This window comes from Schistocerca serialis, chromosome 5 (assembly GCF_023864345.2).
Source record: "Schistocerca serialis cubense isolate TAMUIC-IGC-003099 chromosome 5, iqSchSeri2.2, whole genome shotgun sequence".
Classification (NCBI taxonomy): domain Eukaryota; kingdom Metazoa; phylum Arthropoda; class Insecta; order Orthoptera; family Acrididae; genus Schistocerca; species Schistocerca serialis.
The window spans coordinates 458280531-458306595 of NC_064642.1; the positions used below are offsets into that span (position 1 = coordinate 458280531).

The following is a 26065-nucleotide window of genomic DNA, read 5'->3' on the forward strand; positions in this document are numbered from 1 at the left end:
TCCTTGTGTAACCCACTTCTTTTTTGTTGCCTTCATGTGTAACGAAATATTAAACGTTATTAGTATATGTACATAAAAAACTGCATAAATACGAGAGTTATTTAATATGCAGTAAACAGTTTAATCTTCAAAAAGTGCAAGTACATCTGTAAGCTGCTAGGTTTCGTATAACTGCTGCATAAACCCCCATGAAAAAAATCGTACACTGGTCGCTGAAGAGCACTTTGAGATCGTGTAGCAGTGAAGTAGTTTGTATAGACCAGGCGGCAGCAAGGAAATGAGCGCAAATGAGATGACCCGACGGATCACAGTAAAGAAATATCGTCTTTGGCCGTTCCCGTGACGACACTGTGCATGAAGTTGAGTGGTTTGTTGGTGTTTCAGCAAGAGCTCTTCAACGTGTCTGCAGTGAATGGTGCACCACTCGCAGCAATGTAATACGGTAAAGAAGCATAGTTATGGGAAGATTATCCCCGACAACTCTTTGGGGGGTGGGGGATGACTAAAGTTTTTGTCCGTTGTGGTATAGTGTATACCAGATCGTTGTTTGTAATGCGCTCACTGTCGTCGGCGGGACATTAAATCATTGTTTTCCGTCTTCTTTAGATATGGTGTTAGTTTATGATGTACAAAATGGTCTACCCGGAAACTTTACACTGTGTTAACTAACGCAGGAGAGCAAACGTTCCAACAGGGAATCAGAAGACAGGACAATTATTTTATCGTGTATTTTCAAGGTACACAAGGGCATGTTTCTTGCGCCATTCCGCGTACAGCTTACTGAAAAATCCCAACAAAGCTGACTGTGAGCAGACGACAACAAGCCTCTCGCATCTGAACACAGCGGTCCTGGGGGCGGGGATGATAGATTCCAGCAGGGCGGGACCTGAGGACGCGAGCCGCATTCGCCGGCCATTCATCACGGCCGCGCACGACGAGACCTCCGCTGAAGGGGATTCGAAGACCACAAAGCCCTCTGATTTATCGCGCGCGCTCGCGCCAATCTCTCGCGGAAACGGCAACGGCCGAAATTGTTTCCTATAAAAGTGGTACGTGAGCAGTATTGTTTCAAACTTCTTATTCAACCTCCTGGAAGGCTAATACTAAATACTACAGGAGGAGAGGGAAATAGTTCACACACAACTATGAGTATATTTTACACCGTGTGCCGTTGCAGGTATTTCGGTGTTGTAAATTTAGGAAACAAAGTCATAAAACAATTAAAAATGCACATTAACGCGCAACAGTATTTTATTGATGCAAGAAGAAACGACTACTCAGACTGGCACACTCAGGTACAAAGTGAAATATCATTGCATAAACAATCCCGTAGACCATGGATGGGAAACTCGTGGATCCGGCCAGCAATTGGTTTCAACCTCGTGGGAGAGATCGTGTGTTCAGGAACCATCACAGGTTCAGTACTATTGTCAATATGTCAATATAATGACCATCAGAGAGAGGATAGTGTCATATTCTCAGTACTAGAAATATTGACAAACAGTGTTGATGCCGACCGAAATATTCATAATATTAATCATTTTGAAGTTGAGGCTCTTTTTTCTGTGTTTGCTTTACCAATAACATATGTTTTTGAGTGGGGTCCACCTTTAGCAAAACACAATTTTGTTTTTTTGCCCCAAACATGTTTCACTGTAATTGCATCATCATCCGTGGGTTTTTTATTTTATGGCTGTTAAACATAAGAAATGTCCTTTTATGTTTAACTACATATGCATATAAGTTTCTAAATCGTAATTACAGATTTTTGAAGACCACATAAAATTGTGTATTCATACCTCCATACCACATGGTGTGGTTTTCCTGCTGTAATACGTTCTTACAATGTCTGTTTTTCTATACTGTTTGTCATCACCAACCATATACAACTTAATGTAGGCAAAATATTTACGCAAAAATTAAGATTTCTAAAATGTTATGGCTATAACTGAAATTAATAATTCTAATAATTTTATGTGAAAGGTTGTGTGTGTGTGTGTGTGTGTGTGTGTGTGTGTGTGAAAAGCGAGGGGGGAGAGGGGAGGGAGGGAGAGAGAGGGAGAGAGAGAGAGAGAGAGAGAGAGAGAGAGAGAGAGAGTAGGTTTGAGAATTTATCATTATTATTATAATTTATTTATTTTTAGTATTATGTGTGTATATGTATAACAGTGATGAATCCTCAAACCTACTCTCTCGTGACAGTGGCAACTCGAAACACAGAACTTGACAGTGAAGAGGATGACGAAAAAAGAAAACGTAAGCGAAACATAATGTAAACACAAACACACACACACACACACACAAACGTTTCCCATAATATTATTAGAATTATTAATTTCAGTCATAGCCACAACAGTTTAAATCGTAATTTTTGCGTAAATATTTTGCCTACATTAAGTTGTGTATGGTTGCAGATGACAAACAGTAAAGAAAAACAGACACAGTAAGAACGTATTACAGCATGAAAACCACACCATGCGGTAAGAAGGTATGAATACACAATGGTTCTTCAATAATCTGTAATTACGATTTAGAAACTAATATTTGTATATATTTAAACATAAAAGGACATTCCTTATGTTTAACAGCCATAAAATAAAGAACCCACTGATGATGATGTAACTGCAGTGAAACATGTCTGGGACAAAAAACAAAATTGTTTTGCTAAAGGCGTACCCTACCCAAAAACGTATGTTATTCTTAGTATTAGCAATATGTACGGAGCGTGTTGGAGTGAATATTACTGGTTTACAATTCGCCATTCTGTTGTTCACTTTTTTTCATTTTGACTTCTGCATAATATGGCCAATATATGCTAAGCCCAACTGATATGGACTTCTTAACTTTTTAAAATGAGAAAAGGCTCATCTTGGCTCCACTTGTCTAATGTTACAGGAAGAACCCATGTCTATGCAATTAGTAATCACAAGTATTTTTGCAAAAATATTTACAACGTAATAAATAAGAATTTTTGCAGCCAAGATCGGTGTTGAAATATTTTTATTTCCTCAGTGGTTTCGTTAGAGTCTAGCTGCCATCTTCGGATCTTCTGGAAATTATATTTCTATGCATGAATCACACAACCATAACGAGGGCACACTCCATTTATAAAACAAAGGCACCATACTGGCTTTTCAAATACATAAAACAGAACACACAAAAACACCAACAGTGTGCTCCAGAGTGGAGGCGAGTTCGCTCATAAGCTGTGGGCTTAGCTACGATAGCTGCAGGGAATGTCTTGTCTCCGCTGGAGGGCACTCTGTAGAGTGTAGGTGCTATGGAGCCGTGGAGGCTCCGTGGACGAACTCGGCTCCAATTCGGGCCACACTGTTGATGCTATAAACTATAAACTCTGTTCATTTGTTTGACAAGCCAATATTGTGCCTTTATTTTATAAACTGTGTGTGCAGTCGTTGTGCGATTCATGAAAAGTAGGATTGGTTCCAGAAGATCGCCGCTGTCGAAAAGTGTCACATGACACTGCCAAAATTCTTTTTTATCACCAAATATCAAATTTCACACAGCAACATGGGCAATTTATTTTTTAAAAAGAGCTTGTTAATAATATTTTTAAAAAACTTGGCAATAGTGTTTGTGTATATAACACACTACATTTCAAACAGCTGAATGACTTCACTGTGGCAAAAAAACACAACGTTACTCCTAGCTGCTTGTCGATTGAGACTGCCTATTTCACTGTCGTATTTTATTTTTCTATTCTTTCTCGTTTTAACATTAGTGAATTACTCTTTTCAGTTGCAGGTGTATCAGAACGCTGCAAATGTTGAAACTGGAGGTAATTTATAGTAAATTAGCTGCAACTGGTTTGTTTTTGAAAGCGTTTATTTTTCCAAGGTGACATTTCAAGACGCCTGACATCCCATCTTCAGATATTTACGTTTACTTACGTGTCGTGAAAATTTTTTTAGTAACGGCTTTACAGAATTTTGCAACGGAAGTTTGTAAGACGACTACCGCAAAATATCGTACCAAAATGTTCACGGCACCTAAAAATAGTAAACGTTCCAAGATGGGATGGGCAGAAAATGAATGTACTGTGAAAAACGTGTGTGTTGAGGCACACCCTCGTAACAGAAAAGCAGGTGCAATGCATAGTACAGATATCTACAGAAACTGCAGCATGTGTTATCAAGGTACAAAAAATATTTTGTCTTCAAATTTGTGAATACTTTACCTAAACACAGAAATCCTTAATACTGAATGTCGATGCCTTCACCAGCACTACGTACGCAAACCAGTCCCTGTATTTCTTACTGTTTGGGCATCATATCCGCACATTTGGGGGTATGTTTCGACTATGTCTCATACATAATATTTCAACTTGAGTTTTTATCTCTTTTGGCAAATGCTTGTCAGTGTTTTCAATTTTTAGGAGTATTTGGTGTACTAAACTGGGTGTTCATTGAAATTACGTGCTTTCAAATAACTTCCGGGAATTCAGCCTGGTAACACTTTCAGCGACCGCCGATATTTCGGCGGGAGAACACCCTGCCATTTTCAAGACAGACTGCAACGGACAGGCGACGTACATGCAAATTTAAAACCTCGGTTCTCGCACTGATGCAGGAAAGATAACACACACACTGAACAATAGTGCCACTAAAGATGACCAAAGTGAGAGCTATCGATAGTGAGACCGATCTCGCAGGTTTGGTGGCATTGGCTCTGTCCCTCTTATTTTTGACAAGGGAGAGAGCGGGATTCCAAACAGAGTTTAAACAAAAACCTCCATACCTGTTAACGAGGTTGCTCGCTAATTTAATCTCAACTGCCTCCTTAATAACACTGTCCCAATAGCTGGATGTGTACGCCAATATCTCGGTGTTATTACATAACATGGGGTGACCAGTATCCAAGCAAAGTTCAGCAATAGCAGATCTACTTGGCTGCTGTAATCGTGTGTGCTGTTTATGCTCAGTACATCGGTCCTCCACGGTCCTGATAGTTTGACCAGTATATGACACGTCGCAGCTACAAGGAATGGATATACACCCGCCTTACGCAGACCAAGATCATCCTTAACAGAGCTCAAAAGCACTCTAATTTTAGATGGAGGTCGGAAAACACATTTCACATCGTATTTCCGTAAAATACGACCGATCTTGTTGGAAGTGTTTCCTACGTAAGGCAAAAAGGCAGTAGACTTACTTAGGGATAAGCTTCAGCCCTCATATACTCATAGGTTGATATAAATTTCTTTATATCGTAGGTTTCTTTTTCCAATATTACACTGACAGAAATGGAAAGTGTTACGCCATGATATCTTGTCAGCCCAAAGCACGAATTCTTTCTTGTATTCGTTATGACAGGAAAGCCATCAGTTTCCGAATGCCGTCTTGAGAAGATTCTTGCCATGCTGTGTTACAAATCTGGCGATTTGTTTTCATCTGAGTTGTTAAACTTTTTCTGCTGAAAATCGGAACTAATCACGCTTTTAGAAAAGAGAGAAGTTAACAAAAGGCCAAAATATATCGTTCAAATCAGGCCAAAATAAATAGTTTTTTTTGTGCAATTTCGGAGTAATCTTGTGACCCCAATGTCATTTTAATGAACAGGTGGCATAGAAACTTAGTAAACGATTTTCTTTCTGAATCGTAAACCTCCTTAAGCAATGATTTATTAAGTGAAGAACGAGAACAAATCAGGTCAACAGCTTGTCAAGAAGTACATCCTCAATACGGAAGTAAACGTGTAATTTCTTCACTTATGATGTCACAAAAACTCACAGCATATCTCGTTTCACACATGATGGTCCTTAAAAGTTACATTGCTTGATTATTTTATGAACATTCGAAACTATTCATTAATAGATTAAAAAATAATTGTAATGGAGAAGTTCACCAATTCACTCTGAATGGGTGTAGGAACAGAAGTATCGCACACTATTTGCTGCGAATGATTTTCGTATTCTTAAGATGAAAAAATTGGAGAAAATTCTTTTGTAAGTTCCCATTCCCGTCATTCATTATTAAAAACATGATGGGTTGTAGGATTCCGCCAAAACTGCAACACCATTGGCGATTTATTTTTGTCTGAATTGTTATGTATTTCTCACGCGAAGAAACATCGTCAGTTACGAGGGACGGCTACATTTCTCTTGCTTACAGGTTTAATTTTGCTTTCTTCTTAAAATAGGTATAAATTGCACAGACTTACCTTGCAATAGCTGCGGCGACAGAACCGTGATACAGATTGTCTTATTAAAATGCAGTAGATTACTACGGTGGTCAGTAAGTTATGAGAAACCTCGTTGTGTCGGTTTTCTGTAAAATGACAAGAAATTTCACGTTTAGTTTCGTACACATAAATTATCTTTTCAATAGTTGTCTGAGGCTCTTAAAAACATTACAGTATTGGATTGGAAAAAAAACAGTAGCTTCGGCTCTATCGCCATTGAAAGTCCCGAAAGCAGAAGACTTCCCGCTCTGCACGCTAACAGTTGCAAAAATCGCGTATCAGTATCTCGAACGGTTTAAAAGATGTAGAGATGTGGGGTATGGTATCAATATTTCATTTCCGTGCGCGTGCGGTCGGAAGTGATCGTGCTACACAAATTCCATTTTCTCGACGTTGGAGACATAGACAGCTCCTCTCAAGTCTAAATGAAAATTTGATATTAGCTAACTTTCATTCGAAACAACATATGTTGTAATGTGCAGCAAACCCAAAATCATAGCAACCCATTTTTTTCTCTACAAACTTTTTCGAGGTCCGTGCATGCTAATATCACGTTAAGTATTACCATTATCGAAATTTTGGGCACTTCACCATCAAGCTAACATATAAAACTATAATAACGTGAAAATAATGTTTGTTACCGATTGCCAGCCGGAGTGGCCGTGCGGTTGTAGGCGCTACAGTCTGGAACCGAGCGACCGCTACGGTCGCAGGTTCGAATCCTGCCTCGGGCATGGATGTGTGTGATGTCCTTAGATTAGTTAGGTTTCATTAGTGCTAAATTCTAGGCGACTGATGACGTCAGAAGTTAAGTCGCATGGTGCTCAGAGCCATTTGAACCATTTGTTACCGATTAGTTTCTGTGAAATTGTGTGAGAAAAACTGCAGAGCTAATGGAACACTCGTGACGTTCTACCCTTAATGGCACTGGTACACCTTAACTCTCAGGCTAACAAACGTTCTGTGTGTGCACCCATTGGCTCGTATAAATGCGCTGGCTTTCTTTCTGTTCTGACACTTACCGAGCCGCTCAACCAACAGCAGTTTACCACTGGATTTCGAGAGAGCACTTCCGGGAAGAGTCGGACAACATATTAATTCCTCCCACACACATCTCGCGAAATGGACAGGACAAGCAAATTCGAGAAATTTAGAGGTATTACAAAGGCTTAAGTGCGCGCCGCTCTAAAAACATTTTCACGAATTTAATGACGTGGACATTGCAACTGTGGCTGCCTTCAAGAGGTTAAAGCGACGTAAATGTATTACATCGCCTCGCCCCTTTAGTGCACTGACACTTTCGTAACAGTGTCAGCTAAGCTCTTCGTCTTTGTCCACATGGTATCAGTAACCACTGTATCATTAGTTCGTTAATACTGTATTGTGTACAAATTTCTGAAGTGCGTTTTTTTCGTCACAATATGCGTTTCGTTCAGTTAAAAACTTCGCCAACGGCTTTTCTCGTCCGTTTCTTCCATACAGTCTGGATGTGGATGTCTGCTTTTCACTGGAACTTCCATCTTTCTCAATAAAATGTAAAAGAAAATAGGAGACGGCAAACAATGAAACAGAACAAGGCTGACAATATAGTCTACCGGTGAGGTAATATTTTTCGGACGGACAATAGCACAGATGTTGGCAGCCGTGAGGCGGGAGGGAGAGAGGTGAAGGACTCTGCTGCCCGCCTCACCCCTAGCAGACGTTCTTAACTGCCTTCTGTATAACGATGCTGTCGCTGCAACTGTATATCTCCGCAATAATAGGCACATAACTGGAATATGGCCTTGGTAGCTGAAACGATTCACAGCGATAGAAAATGCAACTGGTGCTGTATTTTGTTTCCCACCTGGTAGGAGGAAACAGCGATTATTGAGACCTGTGTCTCCTCAAATCCTCAGCACTCCTGCAGTCATTCTGTGGGGCAGCTATTGGAAAATACAACAGAACTGATTCGGCAATTCTTGAATACAGGCTGAATGCTTTCCAGTACGTCTGAAGAATGGTAAACCTTATGTCACGTCCTTTAGGACCAGCATTAGTAATAGCATATTCCAGCTGTATAACGCAAGACCTGACACTGCAGTTCGCACCTCAAAAGCCTCGAGGAATGTAAGGGTTCTTGATTGTCCTTCCTGATCCCCTGGTATGAGACCCATAGTAAATATCTGGGATGAGATGGGAAGACATCACTGACACTGAATGTGACGAATAGTTGGAAAGGTTCTGCTAGTCGTTAGTATGTTCACAGCTTCCGAGTTACGAGACACTTTTATTGTATCAGTTCTACTCTGCATCAAAAATGCAGTATTGTCCTACTAGAAAAAAAATTAGATGCCTGTGTATCTATGGATAACAATATGACAAAAACATGAGTCATTACTTTACCATACTACTCATTTAGGCTTAAATAGATTATAAATATATATAATGTCTTATTTAATCTATGTTTAACACATTGTATGATAATTATGGTAGAGACGTTCATCACGTTACTCTGAGGGGTATAGGAACAGAAATATTATACACTATTTGCTGCGAATTATTTTCATCTTTCTCAGGTGAAAAACAGGGAGAAAATCCTTTGGTAAGTTTCCATTCCGGTCATTCATTTCTGAAAATACGGCGGGTTACAGGATTCCGACAAATTTTTTAAAAAACTGGCGACCTACTTTTGTTTGAATTGTTAATTATTCCTCATTTGAAGTATCTTCATCATTTATGAGGAACGGCTCCATTTCTCTTGTTGACAGGTCTATTTTTTTCTTTTTTTGCTTAAATACGGTATTAACTGCACAGACTTACCTTGCAGTACCTCCTGCAACAGTATTGTGGAACACAGTGTCTTATTAAAATGCAGTAGGAGACTAGGGTGTTAAGTAGCTTATGGAGAAGCTCATTGTGTCGGTTTGTGGTAAAATAAGATACAAAATTTCACTTTCAGTTTCGTACGAGTATCTTCTCTTTCCAATAGTTGCTTAAGACAAACAAATTACAGTACGGGATTGAAAAAATAAAACAGAAACCATAGCTTCTGCTTTGTCGCCATAGATCCGTATGTTAAACATATACTCAACTCTTTGGATGCTGTCACTTGCCAAAATCTCGTGTCGATATCTCGAACGGTTTGGGAGATGCGAGGTCCGTTATGAACATTTCATTCCCGTGGGCATGCGGTCGGAAGTGAGCGTGCTATATAAACTCCATTTTCCAGAGACCAGAGACATATAGAGACCTCCTCCAAAGTATAAAGAAAAGTTCAGTTTCTTAGCTACCTTCCATTTGCAGCAACACATAGTGTAATACACACCAAACGCAGAATCATAGCGAGCCACATTTTTCATTGCCAACATTTTCGAAGTCTGCGTAGTGTCGTACCTAGGTCCGAATATCACGTAAAGTTCTAGTATTATCGAAATTTTAGGCACTTCAGCAAAGAGCTGACAGATAAAGGTATAACTAACGTGAATTTTTTTTAACTATTAGTTTCTGTAAAATCGTTTGAGAAAGATTGTAGGTGGTTTGCCTCGATTCTGTCATAGCAGCGCGTCGCCAACCGGCGCGCCAAAAGCGGACAAAGAATGTCTCATTCATTCCTGCTCGTCGGCAGGACACGCGTCGCTCTTTGCTGGATCTTCAGTATCTCTTCGATCAGTCATGCCAGTTAGGTCCCAGACTAATGAACAGTGCTCAAGAATCGGTCGAACAAGCAATTTGTATGCCACTTCTTTGTGGATGAGTTGCATTTCTTTAAGATCCTTCCTGTGAGTGTCTGGCATCTGCTTTTCCTAACATTTGTTTTATGTAGTCATTCTACTTGGTCGCTCTGGATAGTAATTCCTAGATATTTTATGGTAGATATCGTTTCCAGTAATTTGTCACCAACTTTGTAGTTGTACAGTAGTGGATTTCCTTTCCAACATAAGCCCTGTACCTATCATCACTCCTCTGCATGTTATTCTGCTAATCATGACTGTCTTCTAGAGTTGCTACTTCTTTATAGACAACAGCATAATCCGACAACAGTCTTAAAGAGTCTCCGACGCTTTCTAGCAGATAATTTATGAATGTTCTAAACAGTAATGGTTCCTTGGGGTGCTCTGGAAATTACCTTTGTGCCGTCGATTTTGTTCCGTTAAGAGCGACGTCTGGAGTTCTATCTGGAAGTAAGTCCTAAATCCAGTCGGAAATGTGGCCAGATACTCGGTATGGATGCCGTCTGCGGACACGTAGGAGTCGGTCTGACCACAACAAAGAGAAGCGAGACTTATCATTGAACAGTGTAGAATACAACTACGTGACAGATTTTACTTTATCTCTACAGCATGCAATTTTTTTTGTCTGTGGTATGATGTCAGCTGTAGACAACGCATTATAGCTGGGTAACTCCCCCCACGTTCCAGTAATCTGTCCACAACAGACTGTGGTTACATACTGCCTGTAGACCTTATTCTGACCATTTCAGATGTTGTGTCCATCTGTTCGTCAGAGCCAGTCTCCTCGTGACTCAGTCCATAAATGACCCGTGCCTGCTGTTCTTGCCGCACTGCTCTCCTGAGTCCATCTCGTCACTACTCTCTTGTGCAGTCTTTGCACTACAGTCTAAAATCTGTGTCATCTGTCGACATGATGGACCCATGTCTGTCATGAGACTGATTCAACCATTCTCAAAGTCGGAAAGTTGGGGAGCATCTGCATAAGCACGTGCTGTCTTGCGATCTCTGCCAGTTGTCGTGACCTTAGAATATTTTGATTACAAATCAAATTATCATCGGAGAAAGCATCACTGATAAAGCGTGTTCTAAAGATTCAGCCACAATTTCTCGTCACGCACTGCTGCATGGTTCATTTTGTGACGAGGACCCTGACAAACACGTCCAGAGAGACTGAGGCAATGTGTCGAGCATAGCTGCCGCGAGGGTGCTGCAGAAAGTGAAGGTCCCGGTGTCTTATAGGAAGAATCCCAGCCGGAACTCTGCCAGACAGAAGTAAGTCAGTGTGAGTCGCAGGAACGGAATATGCTCAAAGCATCGAAAAATAATCTAGGGAAAGCTGTACTCACTTAGGAAAGTCCAAAAAGGTGTATAAAAGGGAAGTCGTGAGCAGTGGGAAGTCATTTTGCAACCTGTACTCGACCAGTAGTCAACGAGTATCCAGCAAGACACCATAGGGCAATGACGTCTGATGGAGCAGTGGAAGCTCCAATCGCGATGAGACGGTGATCCTGTGGTGGAGACGACGACAGCTGTTAGATAAGTAGCATTTTATGTTTCTGTGTTCATTCGAATTGTGTTGAACAGAGACACCCTGCCTCTGGCTCAAATAGTTACCATTGAGTATTTTCAGTTAACAGTAGGAACAAGTCACTGACTGGTTCTTGTCTCCTGATAATTCGGCTGAAGAGACGTTGAGTATTAGTGTTTTAGGCCAAGAGACCATTGCTTTACTAGTGATTCAGCAGTGACAGAATAAGTGATATCGAGGGCACTTCTTTATGATAAAAATGTAGATTACGTGTAGTAAGAGGAATACCGTGAGAAGAGGTGCTGATTGAAACTGCAGGAAAATATATGACTTTATATCTGTGTCGATGGGTAACTGGTCGGACACCTCACATGTCATTGTGCTTAGATTGTTAAAAAAAAGAGTAATAACTGCGACAGTAAACTCCTGACAAACTCAACCATTGTTCCCAGTCGCAAACACAGTTCTAAACAATCAAGATGTTTCTTTTCTCTATCATCTCAGTTTTTTAGGTTAATTAGGACAGCACCACGATCTCCAATCGTCGTGAAAGTCCAGTTGGCGCTACGCAAGCCACACCAAGCCTATACTGGTGGACTTCACCTGTGCCGGGACGTGACACAACAACGTAGACACACCCGATAGCCATTACGTCCTAACACCATCCTTCACGTGTAGCAACGGCTTTTCTTTTAACCTAAACCAAGTTTACATAATGATAAAATTTTAAGAAACATACGCCATAGGCTTGGAAATACAACTGTATTTGTTTGGTTGTATTCAGGTCAAGATGTTCATTGTGTAACACTCCTCATTTCCATCTGGATACCCGTCGTTGTAAAGAGATTAGAGATTTCATTAAAATAAAAATAGAGAAAAGTTACAATTGTGGTTTTAATCCTTTAGGTGTTCTACGTAGTCTTCCCGCCCCCTCATCACTTGAATACAAACAGACCGTTCCTACAACCATGTGAAACTATCAGAAAATCCCTGGTTTGGCGTGTCGTTCAACTCGCGAGTCACATTCGCATCTTCTTCCTTCTTAGCGAAACAGCATAGCCCCAAAATGGTTCAAATGGTTCAAATGGCTCTGAGCACTATGGGACTCAACTGCTGTGGTCATAAGTCCCCGAGAACTTAGAACTACTTAAACCTAACTAACCTAAGGACAGCACACAACACCCAGCCATCACGAGGCAGAGAAAATCCCTGACCCCGCCGGGAATCGAACCCGGGAACCCGGGTGTGGGAAGCGAGAACGCTACCGCACGACCACGACATGCGGGCCCCGAAAATGGCTCTGAGCACTATGGGACTTAACGTCTATGGTCATCAGTCCCCTAGAACTTAGAACTACTTAAACCTAACTAAGGACATCACACAACACCCAGTCATCACGAGGCAGAGAAAATCCCTGACCCCGCCGGGAATCGAACCCGGGAACCCGGGCGTGTGAAGAGAGAACGCTACCGCACGACCACGAGCTGCGGACCAGCATAGCCCCATTCAGTACTGAGTTGTCTTGTGGTGGGTTCACATCGATAAAACCAAGTCTCAATCAACCTTGACGATTTTCACCTGAAAAGAACTCTTGGCATTTTTCATTTTAATCAAGTCTTGGCAGGTGTCAACACGTCGTTCTTCTTCGGGAATCCAGGTGCGAGACAGCCCGTTTTTGGACACATCTTTCTCTTTCAGAAGATTCTGAAGAATGTTTTGAAAACTTTATTTAGACATGTTCAGTTCGTTTCTGCACCGACGCTGACACACTGTAGCCGCACGTCCACTGTTTACCATTTCTTGGTCGAATGCACATCTGTTGCTTACGTTCTCGGTTCACCACGTCGCAGTAGTTACTGCATTGACGTCGCGTGCATACCAGAAATAAAATCAGTCTCCGAACTTTCTGTAGTGACAACGCATTTTTGTACCATGGTATAAGGTTTGTATGAAAGACACCAGGCGGAGAGGATAGCTTCGTTTAATATTAGGAAGTATCTCCAAAAAATGGTTCAAATGGCTCTGAGCACTATGGGACTTACCATCTGAGGTCATCAGTGCCCTAGAACTTAGAACTACCTAAACCTAACCAACCTAAGGACATCACACACATCCATGCCCGAGGCAGGATTCGAACCTGCGACCGTAGCGGTCGCTCGATTCCAGACTGAAGCGTCTAGAACTGCTCGGTCACAGCGGCCGGCCCTGGCTCTCCAAAAGGTCTTTTTGTAATCAGTGAATGTAATGTGTGTCTCAATATCTCGTCAGTATTTTTATGAAATATATGTCTATGTGAGTGATTTTACAGTCCCGTATGTTGCTTTCCGTAATACCATCTCTGACCAGTAAAGCAGATTTCACCCGACAGGCGGTGGTTGGCTGAATCGATGCCCCGAGGAGCAGATTGGTCACTTCCGAAAGACCTAGTAGCCACGCTCTGCTGTTAGTTACTTGAAACGCAGCCGCAGCGGCGAAAAGGCGGGCCCATCGATAACAGAGTTGCGAGGGACCTGGTCGAGCTGTGGCGAGCCGCTCATTTCCCGAGGGGCGGAACTCCAGAGCCGCGTTTCCTCTCTACTGGCAGAGTCCGCCCAGAGGTGCACCCTCAATCCTGGTTTATACGGCTCTGATAGGACTGATTCTGGAAGAATCTCTCGTGTGAAACACAACTTCCTATACGTACTCACATTGCGACCCATATAAGCCTGAACTACTTTTAATGACTCATAACATTTGAATCAGTAATGGGACATATTTGCAATTCTGGGAGATAATAATATACAATTGGGAGATTATATATATATATATATATATATATATATATATATATATATATATAGGGTGAGTCACCTAACATTACCGCTGGATATATTTCGTAAACCACATCAAACACTGACGAATCGATTCCACAGACCGAACGTGAGGAGAGGGGCTAGTGTAATTGGTTAATGCAAACCATAAAAAAAGTACGGAAGTATGTTTTTTAACACAAACCTAGGTTTTTTAAATGGAACCCCGTTAGTTTTGTTAGCACATCTGAACATATAAACAAATACGTAATCAGTGCCGTTTGTTGCATTGTAAAATATTAATTACATCCGGAGATATTGTAACCTAATGTTGACGCTTGAGTACCACTCCTCCGCTGTTCGATCGTGTGTATCGGAGAGCACCGAATCTCGTAGGGATCCAAAGGGAACGGTGATGGACCTTAGGTACAGAAGAGACTGGAACAGCACATTACGTCCACATGCTAACACCTTTTTATTGGTCTTTTTCACTGACGCACATGTATATTACCATGAGGGGTGAGTTACACGTACACACGTGGTTTCCGTTTTCAATTACGGAGTGGAATAGAGTGTGTCCCGACATGTCAGGCCAATAGATGTTCAATGTGGTGGCCATCATTTGCTGCACACAATTGCAATCTCTGGCGTAATGAATGTCGTACACGCCGCAGTACATCTGGTGTAATGTCGCCGCAGGCTGCCGCAATACGTTGTTTCATATCCTCTGGGGTTGTAGGCACATCACGGTACACATTCTCCTTTAACGTACCCCACAAAAAGAAGTCCAGAGGTGTAAGATCAGGAGAACGGGCTGGCCAATTTATGCGTCCTCCACGTCCTATGAAACGCCCGTCGAACATCCTGTCAAGGGTCAGCCTAGTGTTAACTGCGGAATGTGCAGGTGCACCATCAAGCTGATACCACACACGTCGACGCGTTTCCAGTGGGACATTTTCGAGCAACATTGGCAGATCATTCTGTGGAAACGCGATGTATGTTGCAGCTGTTTGGGCCCCTGCAATGAAGTGAGGACCAATGAGGTGGTCGCCAATGATTCCGCACCATAAATTTACAGTCCACGGTCGCTGTCGCTCTACCTGTCTGAGCCAGCGAGGGTTGTCCACGGACCAGTAATGCATGTTCCGTAGATTCACTGCCCCGTGGTTTGTTAAACCCGCTTCATCGGTAAACTGGTAGAACTGCAACGCATTCTCTGTTATGCCCATTGACAGAATTGCACTCGATGATTAAAGTCATCACCATGTAATTGCTGATGTAGCGACGCATGAAACGGGCGAAAGCGGTGACGATGCAGTATGCGCATGACACTACTTTGACTCAGTCCACTGGCTCTCGCACTGTCCCGTGTACTCATGTGTGGATTCATGGCAACAGCAGCTAACACACCAACTGCACGCGCTTCTCCTGTGACGGGCCTGTTACGGACCCGTTTGCGTGCTACGACCATACCTGTTGCATACAGTTGGCGGTAGATGTTTTGCAATGTGCGGCACGTTGGATGCTCTCTGTCCGGGTACCGTTCTGCATACACCCTGCAGGCTTCAGCTGCATTTCGTCGACACTCGCCATAGATGAGTATCATCTCCGCCTTTTCAGAGTTCGAATACACCATGGTCACAGTTCCTACAACACTACACTATCACAGAAGTCTGGTAACACGGTGTACTACAGTTGGTCTCCATGCGGAGACGAATGCAAGCGCTACATGCGGACACTGCGACAGCTAGGCCAAACCACAACAGTGCACTACAGCCACACTCGTAAACTCGGTCGTCATCCTAAACATGTCCCTGCAGATGCTGCTCGCTGACCGTGGCCAGTGTTACAACACGCAACTGAACGTCGGAGGTTTCAAGCGTCAACTTTAGGTTACAATATCTCCTGATGTAATTAACATTTTACAATGCAACAAACGTCACTGATTACGTATTTGCTTATATGTTCAGATGTGCTAACAAAACTAACGTGATTCCATTTTAAAAAACGTAGGTTTGTGTTAAAAAACATACTTCCGTGCATTTTTGTATGGTTTGTATTAAAACAATTACACTAGCCCCTCTCCTCACGTTCGGTCTGTGGAATCGGTTCGTCAGTATTTGATGTGGTTTACGAAATATATCCAGCGGTAACGTTAGGTGACTCACCCTGTATATATATACAGGGTGTTACAAAAAGGTACGGCCAAACTTTCAGGAAACATTCCTCACACACAAAGAAAGAAAATATGTTATGTGGACATGTGTCCGGAAACGCTTACTTTCCATGTTAGAGCTCATTTTATTACTTCTCTTCAAATCACATTAATCATGGAATGGAAACACACAGCAACAGAACGTACCAGCGTGACTTCAAACACTTTGTTTCAGGAAATGTTCAAAATGTCCTCCGTTAGCGAGGATACATGCATCCACCCTCCGTCGCATGGAATCCCTGATGCGCTGATGCAGCACTGGAGAATGGCGTATTGTATCACAGCCGTCCACAATACGAGCACGAAGAGTCTCTACATTTGGTACCGGGGTTGCGTAGACAAGAGCTTTCAAATGCCCCCATAAATGGAAGTCAAGTGGGCTGAGGTCAGGAGAGCGTGGAGGCCATGGAATTGGTCCGCCTCTACCAATCCATCGGTCACCGAATCTGTTGTTGAGAAGCGTACGAACACTTCGACTGAAATGTGCAGGAGCTCCATCGTGCATGAACCACATGTTGTGTCGTACTTGTAAAGGCACATGTTCTAGCAGCACAGGTAGAGTATCCCGTATGAAATCATGATAACGTGCTCCAATGAGCGTAGGTGGAAGAACATGGGGCCCAATCAAGACATCACCAACAATGCCTGCCCAAACGTTCACAGAAAATCTCTGTTGATGACGTGATTGCACAATTGCGTGCGGATTCTCGTCAGCCCACGTATGTTGATTGTGAAAATGTACAATTTTATCACGTTCGAATGAAGCCTCATCCGTAAAGAGAACATTTGCTCTGAAATGAGGATTGACACATTGTTGGATGAACCATTCGCAGAAGTGTACCCGTGGAGGTCAATCAGCTGTTGATAGTGCTTGCACACGTTGTAAAAGGTACGGAAACAACTGGTTCTCCCGTAGCACTCTCCATACAGTGATGTGGTTAACGTTACCTTGTACAGCAGCAACTTCTCTGACGCTGACATTAGGGTTATCGTCAACTGCACGAAGAATTGCCTCGTCCATTGCTGGTGTCCTCGTCGTTCTAGGTCTTCCCCAGTCGCGAGTCATAGGCTGGAATGTTCCGTGCTCCCTAAGACGCCGATCAATTGCTTGGAACGTCTTCCTGTCGGGACACCTTCGTTCTGGAAATCTGTCTCGATGCAAACGTACCGCGCCACGGCTATTGCCCCGTGCTAATCCATACATCAAATGGGCATCTGCCAACTCCGCATTTGTAAACATTGCACTGACTGCAAAACCACGTTCGTGGTGAACACTAACCTGTTGATGCTACGTACTGATGCGCTTGATGCTAGTACTGTAGAGCAATGAGTCGCATGTCAACACAAGCACCGAAGTCAATATTACCTTCCTTCAATTGCACCAACTGGCGGTGAATCGAGGAAGTACAGTACATACTGACGAAACTAAAATGAGCTCGAACATGGAAATTAAGCGTTTCCAGACACATGTCCACATAACGTCTTTTCTTTATTTGTGTGTGAGGAATGTTTTCTGAAAGTTTGGCCGTTCCTTTTTGTAACATCCTATATATATATATTCTTCGCAGCAAATGTTGGAAGTGCTCTCCACCACCATGGATGCACAGTGTAATATTCTGACACGTTCTGTGAAGTGTATCCTCGCCAATGTCGCTTATTTTGTGTGTAATAGCCTCACGGAGCTGTGCAGTTGTTCGTTGTCTATTCTTGATCACTCGGTTTTTAAGACACACCCACAAGAAAAAAGCCGTGCGGGTTAGGTCAGATGATCGACGGGCCACAAAATTTTTGAGATTATTCGGTCACCAATGAAACTGATTTTAACTTGTATGGAAGCATTAGACGTTCGACACGTTGCTCCATTTAGATGAAAATAATGTTCTGTAAGTTTGACGTCATCCAGCTGCTCGACAAATAAAATTAAGAGGCCAGTGTAAACGGTTGTGTCTACGGTTGTATAAAGGAAAATGGAGTCAACTACCCTGGAAGCTGTCACCGTGCACCACAGTCCAAGCTTTTCATCGTGCAGTGGTGTTTTGAGGATGATGTGGAGGTTTACAGCACCTCAGTATACGCTGTTTTGGGTGTTGATGTAACCTGACAAATGGAACCATGCTTCATGTGTAAACCAACATGCGTAGAGAATGTCTGGACGTTGATTAAGATGCCCTTGAACCCATCGACAGTAACGCATTCTTTCCTCATGATTTTTTTCTTGCAATTCGTGCAACATGCGCACTCTGTATGGTCGCAATGCCGATTTCTTCGCATCTCTTTGGCGTGTGCCATATGAAATGCCTGTCTCCTGGCTACGTCGACGCAACGATTTCCTTGGCGAGTTCTCCAAGCGTCTTCGAAGATTATCAATAACCTATGCACTCAGTGGTGGTCTGTATTTACGACTCTCACTGTTTAGTACACCAGTTGTCTCCGGCTTCCTTTAAGTCGACAAAATGTTGCCTTCGTTAGAATGTAGCGCACACCGAAATCTCTCCGAAATGCCCGTTACATTGTAGCCAATGAGTCTGCCTTCCAGTATGTTTTCATTAAAAAAAAGAACGCTCTCGAAGTAAAAACCGCCCTCGAAGTGTGTACTGCATGTTTCTGCTAGCTAAAGACTACATCCGAATCACTAATCTCCCACTCGGCTCGAACTACACACTCGCCGACTTCACAGACCACGACCGACGAGGGCACGAAGGAATTAACACGAGCCGAGCAAGCGCGGCATTACCACAGACAAAGGACCTCATAGGCAGAGAGAATGATCAGCTTGCCAACAAAGGGTACTTCTGATTCTCCAAGAGCTACTGAGATCATTAAAACAACTTTACCGTTTCTACGAGATTTCAAGCCGAAATAAGGACCCATTGAATTAGTTTAGGTTTATATGGATCGCCCTGTATAATCGACATATTGCACGCAATAGAAGCAGGTGTACAGGTAGTTAGTCTTCGTGAATTCCGAATTAAAAGAGGCGTGGTGTCCTGTGTTGCCAGTAGAAAAATAGTAACAGCAGATTGAGTCGCACATGACAGTTGAGTGACCTCGAACACGACGTGGTCATCGGATGACACCCGAGTAATACTTCCATCAGTGACGTCTCAACCCTTCTACAGCTGCTCAAAAGTTGACTGCTGATGAATTGTGGAGACGCAAACGAACAACGACTACCGAACCAACATTGTGGAAGGTGTCTGTAAAAATCGCTTGATATCAGAAGGAATCATGCGTGAGCTCAAAAGCGCCACCAGCTAGAGCGATGACTGTGCATAGGGAGTTAAAAACAGTACGGTACAACGGGCGAGCAGTTCCTCATAAACCACACATTTCTGTAGCCATCGCTAAGCGACCCTTGGTGTGATGTAAAGAGGGGAGCCAAGGGACAGTGGATGACGGGAGACAAGTAATTTCGAGTGATAAATCAAGCTATACCCCATGGCAAACCGATCGAAGGGTTTGGGTTTGGCGAAGCGTAGAAAATGTTACCAGCCATGATGTGTAATTCTAGCAGTGAAGTACGGAGGAGGTGGCGGTACGGTATGAGTGGGTGTTTTTCGTGGTAAGTGTCGTGTTTTTCGTGGTAAGTGTCTGTCGGTCTTTCATCACCCTTACGAAATTGCAAAATGCGGAAGCAAATGGGTATTTCACAATATTGTGTACTGCGTACAGTAGAAGAATGGCTCAAATGGCTCTGAGCACTATGGGACTTAACATCTATGGTCATCAGTCCCCTAGAACTTAGAACTACTTAAACCTAACCAACCTAAGGACAGCACACAACACCCAGTCATCACGAGGCAGAGAAAATCCCTGATCCCGCCAGGAATCGAACCCGGGAATCTGGGCGTGGGAAGCGAGAACGCTACCGCACGACCACGAGCTGCGGACTCAGTAGAAGAACCTTTCTGAGACGATAACTATATCAAGATGACAATTCATCTTGTCATAACGCAGCATCCGTGAGGTGATGGTTTCTGGAGAACAGCGTACCTGAAATGGACTGGACTTCTGACCTGAATCCACTGGAACACCTTTGGGATGAGTTAGAAGTTCGCCTACGCTCCAGACCCCAACGTCCAACAATATTACTTCCTCTGGCTTCGGCACTTGAAGAAGAATGGTCTGCCATTCCCCCACGCAGTTTTACACGCGTCATTGAAAGTGTCCCCAGCAGCGTCTAAGCAGACATAAAGGTGATTGTCGGACACACCCCATATTAATGTGCAGTAAAATGTGTCCGGATACTTTTGATCATCGAGTTTATTTATATATGACACCTTGCACGCAACAGATGCAGTGCACAAGTTCAGTCAGTCTCGACAGATTTCCGAAAGGCATCAGACGCTGTACCACATCGTCGTCTATCATTCGATGTAACTTCCAAAGTGTCTTGATCGATGAATGTTTGGCTAATCTTAGTACGTGATACTGCTCAGCGAATATTCCACAGAAACGAAAGTAAAATTGGATGTGAAACTTCCTGTCCGATTAAAACTGTGTGCCGGACCGAGACTCGAACTCGGGACCTTTGCCTTTCGCGGGCAAATGCTCTACCAACTGAGCTACCCAAGCACGACTCACGCCACCTCCTCACAGCTCTACCTGTGCCAGTACCTCTTCTCCGTAGAGCACTTGTCCGCGAAAGGCAAAGGTCCCGAGTTCGAGTCTCGGTCCGGCACACAGTTTTAATCTGCCAGGAAGTTTCATATCAGCGCCCACTCTGCTGCAGAGTGAAAATCTCAGTCTGAAAATCGAATGTGCCCCACCGAAGGGTAATAGTTAGTTTAATGTCTTCAGAACACATACACGGTTCATCATCTAATATCAGCAGCACTATAAAATTGTTCCCCGACGATTCTGCTCTCTGTAAGATAGTATCGTGCTTTTAAAATCGTAAGAAACTGCAGAAAGACTTACACAAAATTTACACTTGAGGTAATGAATTGGTAGCTTTCTTTAAATATATGCAAATGTAGGCTACTGCCTGTAACAATGGCAAAAGATCCGATGAAAACTCATTACAAGATTACTGATGAGTACCTGGAGTTTGTCACATTATTAGCCCAGTAACGGTGTCAAAGAAAAGGCCATTTGCTTGCAAAAAATGAGGTACAACATTTTTTTGTATCTTGTGCATAAAGTTGAGAGTATGTAGAATCCATGTTTTCGACCTTCAAAACCTTTCGGACAACTTTTTTCGGAAAAACTCGAAATTTCGGCACTTCTTTCAGATTTCCCCTATTACCCGGGAATCGTGCATCCTATTTAAAATGTTACCATTACCAGAATGGAAGAGCGTTAAATTTTTCGTCGAATGACATACTCAAATGTCGAAATCGGTGTAGCCTTTTGGCCGCAATCAGTTCTCAAAGTTTGTTCATTTTTACCAGAGGCTAAAGAAGTCGGTACCAACGACTGTAAGTCAAAAACGTGTACTCCAAATGAAAAATGTCACGTGTCCAAAATGTAGAGCACAAAATTTGACGTTACGTAAGCATCCAGTTTTTCAGTTTTGGGCACTGTTAAGCGTTCATACATTTGAAAGTGAAAGTAATTCCATTTAGTTACTTTTTATTCGTTGACGTTATTCAGTGAGGTGAAATTTCCAACAGGAAGACATAATTCTGTCCCACCTATGGGTTCTAACAACCCTACCACAACAAAGGTCAAAATAATGATTGTGGTGTTGCTCACGCTGCTAAATACTGCATTTTCGGGCAACAACAGTCATATTATGTGGCAGGTGTCATTAGAGCACAGTTAATAAAGTCAATTCATGTAATAATCAAAAAAACTAGGCACTCATCTTTTTGTTTCCCACGCTGGTCTCGTCGTAAAATCATGGCTCAATCGTTGAAAATCTAGGTGGTTGTGATTCCAAGTTCGGATGCAAAGAGGCCTAGGTTTTATTCTGCTGTATTCAAAAGTTTTGTAGATGCGCTTCACAAACCATTCTTGAAGATTACACTTTTACTGGACAATTGTGATGTAAAAAAATAATCAGCACTCCGAATTTAAGTTACACTTCCTTTTAATTGCAATATCACGTGACACACAAACATCACTTCACAATACAAAACATACTTCAGAACATCTTCTTCACATTTTATAAGCCAACTACAAAATGCATCTTTCCAACATGACGTCCAAGACTTGACCTTTTCAAGGTCCGACTCTCTAACAACTCAACAACTAACTAATAATCGCTTACGCGCCCAAAAATCAGAGTTACAAGTACGTCAAAGATCATAGTGACAAAAGAAAGAATACACATAAGAATAATATCATTGCAATATAAACATATCGATGTATCACAAATGAAATCAAATCTGAATGTTGTCTCAGAAATATGTCAACTACTTTGCAGAAACACAGTAGAATATTACTGGTATCGAGAGGTTCAGGTGAGGTGCTGTAATGGTTGCGTGATTAAAGTAGCATTACAGGGTGCAGGTATATCTATAGATCGATGTCGTAGACATCCAAGGCTGACCTCCCTTCCGTTCCTTTCTTATTGTTGCCATTGTTAGCTAGGGCCAGTCTTCCTCCGTTGTGCGACAGATGCTTTCAAAATTCTTATGTCTCACAAAATTCTTGTTTCCTTATTTGAGTTGACTTTTGTTGTGCATTCAAAATGAGTGCTCCAGATCGTAGGGAGGTGTGTTTTGTAGGCGACGACAGTTTGGCTGATGGTGATGTGGTTAACGTGAAACACAAAGGACTGGAAATCTTGCTACAATCCGGTAAGGATAAGATAATCGCAGCACATCGTCAGTTATTAACTGGTCTGACTGAAGCTGAAGTGTACAGTGCTTGTCAGAAGTAGTACAACAACCCAAAATTGATTAGATTATCTTTGACAAAAGGCCCTGCACCGTCAACACCCAATCTTCGATCAGCCAAGAAGATATTTGATTTTAATAAACACCACTTTTTTCATAGCGCGGAAATTGGTGCTAGTTGGGAGAAACTTAACAGTCTTCCCTATGCAAAGTGACATATTGTTCATAAAGTGATGAAACTTGAATTAAGAGATGCTGTTAATGAGGTAGCTGAAAGGCGAGGTAATTACTGGGCTCCAGAAGTATTGGAACGTATCCGTGATGAAGACCTTTGTGCTAAACATGCTCAATATCACAGGTTTTGTCAGAGGGACTTCTACCGGCCAAGCAGAGATGGAGGGAAACAAGGAAGTGTGGATCCACTCAGACAAGGACCAAATCACGAATGGCGGGGAGGCAGATCTGAGGACCATTTACCGGACTGTTGCGGGAGTATAGTGAAGAAATAATGATTGTTGACACGTAAAAAGAGCACAATAGTGTATTTCAAAAGTACAGGCTATAAGATAGTGTCTGATAGTTTCTATCACATAAACTTATCAAATCCACGAGAAGAGCCACCGAGAGTTTTGCGCGCGGCTACAGATGTACTTCGTGCGGACATCCGTACACAAGTCTGTGATACATTGAAATACCCACCCCCCTCCCCCTCCTCATGACTTCTTGTTAGATTTTCAATCAGTGATCCCTAAATCATTGTTCCATTTCTGTGAGCTGTTGATTTTGTAAAACAAGCGAGGAACGCTTAATAGTGCATAAAATTGAAAAATTTGATGCTTTTGTAACGTGAAAATTAATGCTATACAACATAGGTGGCAACCTTTTCGGTAGGCGGGCTAAATTTTTGAGGGGAGATTTCTCCGCGGGCCGCGTTACCAGTTTTTGTTTTGTGAACCGGAAAAGGTAAGAAATACTAATTTATAATTTTAAAGAAAATAAAGCAAATCTGAGGAAGAACATTATTATACAATTTAATGTAATATAATGTTGGTGTAATGTCTGGCTTTGTCTGACTGAAGTGAGTGAGTCAGTGATGATGTCAACTGAAGTTGTTGCTACACGCAAAAAGTTTTCCAGATGAACATCAGTAATTCGTCTTCTCATTTGTGGTTTGATGTAATTCATCCGACTAAAAGCTAATCACACACGTAAGGATTTCCAAATAATGAAGTCATTGTTAAAGCATGTTTGTAAAACGCTGGATATTTCTTCCTATCCAAGTATTTTTTATAGAACTCTTCCAAACCAACCTGATTAAATTTCTCTTTCAACTTGCATTTCGCAGCATTCCATTTGTAAATGTCCTGCTAGTTAACTCATGCCTGTGGAGAATGGCGCAGCAAATACAGAAAAAAGCAGACGATTTTTCTTAAAATACTGAAATCGGTTTTAGAATTCGTATTTCAAGTCAGACGTTAAAGAAGCGTATTTAATCGTTGCAGCTGTGTTACGTCAGATTGCTTTGACATTGTAGAAAAACGTCCGAACTCTTTTATTCATAACTATTCTCAAATACCAAGTTTCATTTGGAATACGGAAATAAGATTATGTATGGCATTAATCAGCAGACCTTTTCCTTGGAGTCGAGTATTAACATCATTTAAATGGCTATTTACATCGACCGAGTCGGAAAGGCATTCGTTATCTTCGAATTCCGGGAGTCTCTTTTACTTCCTCTCAGAGAATGATTGTATTTCTTGCTCCAAATCACTCTTTTCAACATTTTCGCATGGGTTAGCGATCTTATTTCAGTATAATATAAATTGTTATCGTGCTCTGAATCCAAAGACTTCAGGAATTCTTGGTATTGTAGGTGGTTCAAACCTTTCTACTTAATAAAGTTCTCTCTTTTGACAACTACCTTCATGGCATGGTTCATTTTCTGGGACTTTTCACGTAAATTCTCTTGACTGATGATGCAATGAAAGTTTAGCATCGATGTATTGCCAACTTTGCGGGCGTCGTTTCCAATCAATTGAACTAAACCCCTTCGTGTTTCCCAGCCATTGCTGAAGCACAATCCGTTGTGAGCCCCAATAGGTTGTTAAGTTTTAACGAAAAGTGAGTTAATGCCCATGTAACTGCTTCCAACAAATCTCGTGACTTCGTGATATCCGTAAGTGGATACAATGCCGCTAATTCTTGCGTTTTATTAAAATGGTCATCAACACCCTGACATATATCGCCACTTGAACGTATCCGCCATATCTCTGCATTCGTTCAAAGCTAGAGAATAAAATACAAACTCCGATGCGCGATTTTTAAATTATCCTTCAGTTTGTCTTCCAATGTCGCGTCTACGCGTCTAGTGACAGTCTGACGAGACAGACTTATTTTTGAGAAATCCTGTTTCTTTTCTAGACACACAATTTCTTAGCCTTCCTTAACCATTTCGCGATTTGAATATGGTTTTGATTTTTTTTTCTAGTATCAGAGCTACTGCATAACTCGCTTTCACGTAGCAAGTTGACTCCGAATTCACCCATGTAATTATCTGCTATTGAGCAGAAAGTTTCCTATTTAAGTTGTTTACCAGGTCTTGTCTAAATTGTTCGTAGTACTTATCGAACATGACTGCATGTTTAGTCTCGAAGTGCCGTTTGATGATACACTTTTTTGGAAGCGAGACAGATTCACTGCATATCAGTCATACGAGCTTTAATTTATATGCCACAAAAAATAAGTAAAAGTCTACTTGTCTTGAAAAGTTCTCAACTCATCAGCGACTTTCCTCTTCTTAGGTCATATCTGTTTATTAGTTGACGCCATACCAT

At 42.0% G+C, this 26065-nt stretch overlaps 1 non-coding gene across 1 annotated transcript; it reads right to left on the reverse strand.

The window, feature by feature from the left end:
- Nucleotides 1–20947: 20947 nt before the first annotated feature.
- Nucleotides 20948–21022, reverse strand: Trnas-cga (transfer RNA serine (anticodon CGA)). Its single transcript has one exon. It is a non-coding gene; the product is annotated as a tRNA-Ser (tRNA).
- Nucleotides 21023–26065: the final 5043 nt, after the last annotated feature.